This window comes from Rattus rattus, chromosome 7 (genome assembly GCF_011064425.1).
Source record: "Rattus rattus isolate New Zealand chromosome 7, Rrattus_CSIRO_v1, whole genome shotgun sequence".
NCBI lineage: Eukaryota > Metazoa > Chordata > Mammalia > Rodentia > Muridae > Rattus > Rattus rattus.
The window spans coordinates 76,112,425-76,121,684 of record NC_046160.1 but is presented as its reverse complement, the minus strand read 5'-3'; the positions used below and the strand labels follow the sequence as shown (position 1 = coordinate 76,121,684).

General features: G+C 35.6%; 1 pseudogene; it reads right to left on the bottom strand.

The window, feature by feature from the left end:
* Window positions 1-4,725: 4,725 nt before the first annotated feature.
* Window positions 4,726-6,287, bottom strand: LOC116906105 (annotated as a pseudogene).
* Between the last annotated feature and the right edge of the window lie 2,973 nt (window positions 6,288-9,260).

Here is a 9,260-nt window from a genome sequence, read left to right as displayed (position 1 = left end):
CACAGACCACATGAAGCTCAAGAAGAAGGAGGACCAAAGTGTGGATGCTTCACTCCTTCTTAAAAGAGGGAGGGCATGTGAAGGCAAATTTTGGAGCAGAGACAGATGGAATGGCCATTCAGAGCCTGTCCCACATGGGTATACAGCATATATATATATATATATATATATATATATATATATATATATATATATATATATATATATATATATATCCACCAAACTAGATAAGATTGATGAAGCTAAGGAGTGCATGCCTACAGGAGCCTGATATAATTTTACCTGGAGAAGCACAGTCAGACTATGTCAAATTCAGAGGTGAATGCTAGCAACTAATCATTAAACTGAGAATGGAATCCTTTTTGGAGGAATTAGAGAACAGATTGAAAGGGCTGAAGATGCTTGCAACCACATAAGTACATCAATGCCAACCAACCAGAAACTAAACCACTACCCAAAGGCTACACATGGACAGACCCATGGTTCCAGCTGCATATGTAGCAAAGGATGGCCTTGTTGAGCACCAATGGAAGGAGAAGGGGTCCTGCCAAGTCTGGATCCCCTAGTGTAGGAGAACATTGGGGGTTGGAAAGCTGGGTGGTTGGGGAGGGGAACAATACCCTTATAGAAGAAGGGGAGAGAAATGGGATAGGGAGCTTATATCCTGGAAAGTGTGAAAGGGAATAACATTTGAAATGTAAATAAAAAATATCCAATTTAAAAAATTATAATTTGAAAAAATAAGTCTCTATATAAGTTCAGGTTACAGGAATTTCCAAATAACATCTGAGTGCACCTGTTGATATATAAGTAGTTATTATTCAGTGTTTGTTCAAAATAACAATTTCTTTCCTAATGATTTTTATAGAGAACCTATGTATATTACAAGGGGTAAAATGGGCATCCTTAAAGTACATAACTCAGAGTTCAGCTTTTACACTCACCATAATTATAGATATTGCCAATGTCTTGTTTTAGTTGCCTATGGAAAGTCACACATGGCTTCTGCCAAAATTATTCTAAAAATATAACTTACAATTTGAGCATTTATTGGATGCTTTAAAATCACCTACCAATTCTTTTAGGCATTTATGTCAACAATTAATTTATTTTGTGCTGTATCTTCATTTTCACCTTTTGTTGATTTAATTATTTTACCAACCATCACATATCATGTTACTTCATATCAGTATGACATCTAATTTCCATGTAATCAAAGTATAGTAATAAGATTATACATTCCAAAAATTTTGAGATGATACAGTCTACTGTGATTTCAATGTGAAGAAAATCTGTATGTTGTCAATTGTGAAATCAGGAATAAGATATCTGTGCAACAAATCACCAACTGTCAGTCTCTCTCTCACTCTCTCTCTCTCTCTCTCTCTCTCTCTCTTTTTTTTTTTGCCTAACTGCCATCTCTTTTCTTTTTAAGTTTGTCATACTTCTTTGATTGCAGTTCACAATCAAGTGTAAAGGTATTTATTAAAGTGCATCAATTTTCAGTTTATAAAATGAATAAGCTCTTGTGACCAATTGTATTGCTAAATGACTAATGTGTATCGATTATTTCACATTGAAATTTCCTAACAAGGTAGATCTTCAATATCTTCAATGCATATATTAAGGATAATTAAGCAAATTTATTAATGTATTAACAGGTCAGACTTGATTGACATTCATTTTACAATCCAGAAAGATAAAAATATAATAAATATTTTAATTATAGGCAATTTTATTTGGAAATACATCTTAAAGTTTGAAGTAAAAGAACGAATGAAATTGTCAGAAGCAGTAGAAGCTATAGTTTTTGATAATCTGTAAACTTATAAGTGAAAAAATCATAATTTTCTTTACTCCTTTCAGCCTTTTGCTTTTACTACTTTTAATGTCAAAGTATATGATATTTAATATAAATGTTGCCTAAAATTTTAATAAAATTTTATTTTAAATTTTAAAATTTTATTTTTTACTAAAGATTTAATTTGTTCCCTGCATTTTATCCTATACAATACTATTTCTAAATTGTAAGGAGTCTAATGGGGCTTGTAGTCCACTGGAGGCTGAGGCAGTAGGTTGCTATTAGCTAAAGGACAGCCTGGGCTATATAGTGAATTTCAGGTCAGCCTGGGCTACAGTGAGATACCGTTTAAAATATCAAACCAATAAATCAATAAATAAACAATGAAATGAGTAATTGAAGGATATGTTTCTATACATTCCTCATTGCATTGGTGTTGTTATAAAGTCTGCATATATTCTTCAATTTCCTCAAACAGAAATAACTCTGCTCTCTTACTTTTTTTTTAATTGGATATTTTTTATTTAAATTTCAAATGTTATTCCCTTTCCTGGTTTCTGGGCCATAAGCCGCCTATCCCATACCCCTCCCCTTCTCCAATAGGGGTGTTCCCCTTCTCCAACCACCCCACTTCCCATCCCTACTAACATTCCCCTGCACTGGGTGGGGGGGGAATCCAGCCTTGGCAACTTCAGAGGTTTCTCCTCCCATTGGTACCCAACAAGGCCATCCTTTGCTACATATGCAACTGTAGTCATAGGTCTGTCTATGTGTACTCTTTGGGTAGTAGTATAGTCCCTGAGAGAATTTACTTTTAACTCCTCCTTATGACATTAATTTGGGGTTAACACTCTTTCTATACTCATATAACTTATCAGATACTTTTGATCATACCCATAAGATTTCTTAAAGCCACAGAGTTTCTAACAATTTAATTCAATTTTAAAAATCGTTGTCTAAGAAATCAGGAAAAGGAATAACATTTGAAATGTAAATAATACCCAACTTAATAAAAATGGAAAAAAAATCATTGTCCAGATGTGCTTTAAAATCCACAGTTTAAATGCTAAGAGTGCCCAACTTCCCCTCACTTCAGATATTCACCAGCAAAGATGGATGAATAAGAAACGCATAATTCATCTGATTTGGCTTTGAATTGATGGTTCCCACAATTTCCTGCCTTTGAATAATGTTTCTTGTATCCTTTTAAAGCTCATACTTGCTTATTTTAAAGAGCGTGATTAAATATCCAACTAAAAATTCAATGACAGGAAGTGCTCCAGTTTTAGATTACATGTCAAGAGACTTGGTAATTATTCTTTCGTTAAGTATATGTATTCTTCAGTCTCGAAGGTCATAAAGCTTTATTTTTTCAATAATTGTCTAAGAGATTTAATTCAATTTTACATATATTTGCAGAGATCTTGAATTTATTTATTACATACTTTAGTTCACAATCTTGAAAATATGTTGACACGTGTTATAAAATCTGAATTCAGATGTAATTAAAAACATGTTAATAAACTCAATATATAGATTATATATATAATTTGAATATATACATAATTTAATAAAATATCAAGGTCTTTATGAAATTTTTATAAAACTTAAATATTATTTCTAAAGAATATCCTACCATCATTATATTCATAAAATTACAAAGAGTTTGTAAGTCACTGCTAAGATTATCATCAATTATCTAATTAGTACTGTATAGTTTCTAATGTTTCTTGAACCATTATTAAATTTTACAAGTTTGCGTACCATTGAAGTTGCACCCCCCATTTTTCTATAGACATTCTAAATTATACAATTTGAATTTACAAAAGTCTCTGTGTTCTTATTTATCATGTACAAATAAGTCTATAGAGGATCAACATATGCTTTCTATTTTATAGTCATGAGGAAGAAAAAAAATCATCCACAGAAGACACAATGAACATTTCAATGATTCCAATGGGGAGAGAAAACACAACTACTTCATTTAAATGCTATCAATGCACTCAATTTACAGTAAGATATTCATTTATTCCCTATAGTGCCAAGCTAGGTAATATGTATAATTTACACATGATTTTGAAATTGTAGAATATTATAATTTCATTGTAAAAATAACCCTAAAAATCCACCTTATTATACTCTCGTTACTTCTCCTCTCACAAATATTCAGGTAGCCTTGTGTTCTGCCCTGCGTATAAAGCCTCTAAATATCATCATTTTCATGGTAATTGATTTTACAGACCAATATCACTGATAACTTAAGGCCAAGTTTCTTATTCTCTAATTGTCTATTAGTAGTTCAAATTCATCTAGGATTTAGAGGATGTAATAGAATATTCTACTTGTGGGAGGAGAAGAACATTCATTCCACGTATGCTTTTTTAGCATCACTACTCTTAAGTATTTATTACACTATGAAACCCATAAATTACCCAGATGAGTTTTACACTGGTGAGAATCTTTCATGTTTAACAGGGAGTTGACTGAATAAAGTCAAATACATCCACAACAAAATTATTCTTATGAGCCATGGTCTTCTGTAGCCTGAGTTGGTGCAGAACTTTCTGACTTTATTTCCAAAGTGCTATGCTTACAGGCATACATAACCATGCCTTATTTAGTAGAAAAATATTACAAAATGTCAAAGAACACTTAAGAAACAAGGTAGACAACACCCCTTATCTTTTTATGTGATTTTGTATCACTATAACTAAAACATATTGTTCAGTGGATTTAAAAAGACCTGCTTTGGGTGTGTTCACTCAATGCAAAAAAACATTTAAATATTTATAGTATTATAATTTGAATAGGTACCAAATGTCTTGTTCCTGTTCTCCAATCAAGAAGAGATTTTTTTTTCCCAAATCACTTGGACAAAAATAACCACTCTCCCCAACACTCTGTAGCATCATAGGCAGACTTCTTCAGCGCTTCAGAGAGGACATCCCAGCTCTCATGATCTCATCAACCAGGAGAATATTGGTGGCGATCATAGTACAGGAGTGAAGCAGCTGCTTCTTCACACAGTAGTTATCCCACATACCCATTTCTGCGGCCACCATACGCTCACCTGAGTTCAGATCCACACCTACAATCTGAGTAGATTCTGAATGTTCGGCTTGAACTTTAACGTTTCTTGAAGGTCAAAACCAGAGTTCTGCATAAGAACCTTGGGAATGATGAGCAAGGCCTGGACTCCAAGCTAAGACCTGCCCTTCACACTGGGCTTGTATTATCAGAGCTTCTTCCAGTGCCACTTCTACTGCACCTGCACCCGGGACAACACAGCCATCATCAACAGCATTTTTGACAGCCCTCAAGCCATCTCTTATTGCATCCTTGATTTCAGTCAGCGTGTGCTTATTTGGTCCGTTAACAGTAAAGTGACAGAACGGGGACTGTCAGACTTCTCAATAAAGGTGAACTTCTCCTCACACAGCGTATACTCATAGATAAGCCCTGCATGTCCCAGTCAGCTTTCAGGTCATCAAAAGAGTTCAGAGCTATCCCACCATAAGCAAGTGTCAGCCTTTCCATGTTTCTCCTCTTGCTCTGCGCAGAACTACTAAACCTTCTTTCACAAGGGTATCTAAAGAAAAGGGGTCAATTCCCTTTTGATTAATAATGACAACCTCTTTATCTGAATTACCGCAGACTTTCTTCTTCAGTTCTACGATTTTAATTAACTCTATCTTCAATGAATTTCCTTTCAGCCTTTACTAGTTTCTCTCTCTCTTCTGAACTCTTGTGAAAAAACCCAGAATTCACATCTGCCTTCTCATACTCCAAGGACACGTTGCATGTGAGGATGTAGGCATTTTCTACTCTTTCTTCATATCAGGATGCTGCGCTCCATGATCCAAAACAAGTCCTGTGATTAACCTTGTATCAGTTTCAGATTTATGCTTCATCTCCATTATTTCAACAATGAAGAGGTCTATGGGCTCATCTTTTTCCTAATGGTGGAAATGGAGTCCACCACAGCTTCTGTCAAGACATCTGAAAATTCACCATGAACTTTAGTCTGCAGAGATATCCTGGCCACATCGATGAATATTTCTCTGTGCATCTCTTTGCTTACTTTGACTTGTTCCACAGTGCCTTTGCTTTGCAGCTTCAAAACCTTCAGTTATTATTCTGGGATGAAGACCTTCAGAAATGTAGAGGTCTGCTTGTTTGAGCAGCTCCAAATGATGAGGACTTTGGATGTGGTGTCATTGCCAGTTATGTCATCCTGGGCTGTAGCCACTTTTGCTATCAAAGAGGGTGTTGCGTGTTGATTTTGCATTTTGTGAAGTGGCACATTGCCATCTTTAGTAAGTTTGATGTCTCTAGCACCAGATACAAGCATCTTCATGGTATCCCTAGGACCCAAGTTGTTCCTCAGAATATCCTGCAGACCCCGTGCCGCACTGATATTCACCTCCAGTGCTGCCTGTGCCCTGGCCACCTTGGCTTTAGGGTTTAGGGTCTTCACCGCCACCATGGCTGGACTAGGTCAGGGGGAGGTGGAAAACAACAGCTATATTCCATGTACTTCTGGCATGTGATACTGCTGATGCTATTTATGACCAACCAATATATGCTATGTTGTCTTAAATCCTTAAAAATGATTGTTTTTCCTTCGGTGAGTTCATTGATTGTAAGTTTATCTTTGCTCATGTTTTCTTAGTTACCATTATTTTTCTGAAGATATCATTTTATTTTTCTAAAATACACCAGACATAGACCATTTAAATATAAAATCTAGTTGTATTACATAAATTTATGATCATTTTACTGCCTATATCTATATTAGGTGCATTATGCATTATGGAAAGTATGCACTAAATTATAACCCTGAATTCCTTCTTTCTTTTTCTCTATGCCAGGACTGAGGAATGACTTTCCTATCATATCTGTAAATCTGAATTTTCTTGGTAACTAATATAAGTGAACATAAGTGATTCTTAACAACAGTGTATCTGCTGCCCTAAAGGTAAAGGGGAGCAAACAAGGCTTTCATGCCACAAATAATCAAGATCAAAATTACACAGACTGGTTTATTTCAAGCAACAGAAAATTTTATTGCTTATACAGTTTGGATCAATGGGATCATGGAAGCTTTTAAAAATCCTTTTTATTTTTTAAATGATATTTGATTAATTCTTTAAGAGTTCTGTAAAATGTATTTTGATCAAACTTAACCCATTCTTCAGTTCCTCCCCTATATTTACATTTTCAATACCCTCCCTCTTATACTAACCAAATTAAGTTATCTTCTTTTTACTAACTATAGAGTTCAGTTGGTGATACGAAACTGCCCTGGAATATGGTAAGATCATTAAAGAAAACTAATTGGTCCTCTTCTAGTAGCTATGAAATAGCAATAGTGCTTCAGCTATGGGTGCAATTTCATATATATTTTCTACATTCTATGCTACGATTATGTCTAGCTTGATGTCTTTACATGTAATTATAATCCATACAAATTTATGTGAGCAAATCCTGTTGTGATGGAAAAACACCGTTTCCTTGGGGGCATCTACAACCTATAAGTCTTGAACAATCTTTCATTCCCCTGCCACCCACTGATATATGAGCATGGGGACAAATGTATAAACTTAAGTCACAATTAATCTTAATGGTCTCTTAGTCTCTGTACACTGAGCATTTGACATCTCTATGTAAACTGAAAGAAGTTACTTCTCCAATATGGGCTTAGAGATATCTTGTTCTCTGGATAGAGTTGCAAATTATTAGAAGTCATTTTAATACTATGCCCAATTAACAGAATTATAGTTCTTTTATATCTAGTGTTTTGAGAGTTTTTCTCATACAAATTGCCTTTTACATCTAATAAATCAACCACAACCTCCTTCCTCTTCTTTCTGTTCCTTTGCATATCACATTTATTATCTATGAATATTTTAAATGGACTTTATTCCAAGGACAAATGACACTTCACTGTGGGGCAAGATCCCTCTAATGTACTTAAAGTGGTTTAACAACATTTCAGTGGATACCTGTGTTGCTATATGCTTAGCAGTTATGATGGTAGTTTTCTTATAAAGAAGTTCTTTTTTATCAAGCTATTGTACTGAGGTAACATAATTTTCACATAATTACTTGAAACTCTTCTTGTTTTTATCAATTTTTAGAAAAGTGTGAGAGATGAAAATTATTTAAATAATTTCCTTATTTTGGAAATTACAATTATTTTCAGAAAATTTATATAAAAATTAAAATATATCATTAACTATTATTAACTTATTTTGGAATTTTAGTACTTTTGTTCACTGACATAATCTTTTTTTTTTTCTTTTTTTTCGGAGCTGGGGACCGAACCCAGGGCCTTGTGCTTGCTAGGCAAGCGCTCTACCACTGAGCTAAATCCCCAACCCTGACATAATCTTTTTAAGATAAAGTAGAGAACCCCATACATAATCACAACCATTAAATGTATATAACTCTCCTGCTCTCATCCCTTTGGTCCAAATGTCAAAATCCTTTCCTGTTTTTACTAATTATTTTGTCAATTTACAGTTCAAATATCATCCCCCTTCCCGGTTTTCCCTCTGAAAACCTCCCATTCCACGCCCCCTATCCCTGCCTCCATGAGGGTACACCCCCACCCACCCACCTACTCCTGCCCCACTGTCTAATCATTTCCCTTCACTGGGGCACAAAGCCATCACAGGACCCAGGGCTTCCCCTCCCATTGATCCCAGACAAGGTCATCTTCTGCTATATATGCAGCTAGAGCAGTGGGTCCTTCCATATATATTCTTTGGTTAGTTATTTAGTCCCTGGGAGCTCTGGAGGTCTTGTTATTTGAATAATGTTGTACTTCCTATGGGGATGCAAAGCCTTTCAGCTACTTCAGTCCTCTTCACTCCTCCATTGGGGTCCCCGTGCTCAGTTGAAAGCTTGGCTGCAAGCATTCACATCTGTATCCGTAAGGCTCTGACAGAGCCTCTCAGGAGACATCTATATCACGTCCCTGTCAGCAAGCATTTCTTGGTATCAGAAAGTGACTGGGTTTGGTGGCACATATTGGATGGATACCCAAGTGGGGCAGTCTCTGAATGTCCTTTCCTTCAGTCTTTGTTCAACTCTTTGTCCATGTATTTTCTTTAGACAGGTGCAATTCTGGGTTAAAATTTTGTGATGAGTAGGTTTCTGAATCCTTCAACCTGGGACCATGCCTAATTTCTGGGTATGATCTCTACAGGTTCTCTCTCCCCTTTGTTGGGTATTTCAGCTAATGTCATCCCTGTCAGGTCCTGGGAGACTCTTGCTTTTTTGACATTTGGGACTTTTTGATGGCTATATCCAGTTCCCCATCCACCATTGCTAGAAAACTCTGTTCAATTTCTTGACCCTGTACATCTAGCCCATCTCCTCCCACACCAAATCCTGCCCCCCATTTTTCCTCTCTGACTCCTCTCAATCTCCTAAATCCGTGCAACTCTGAAAC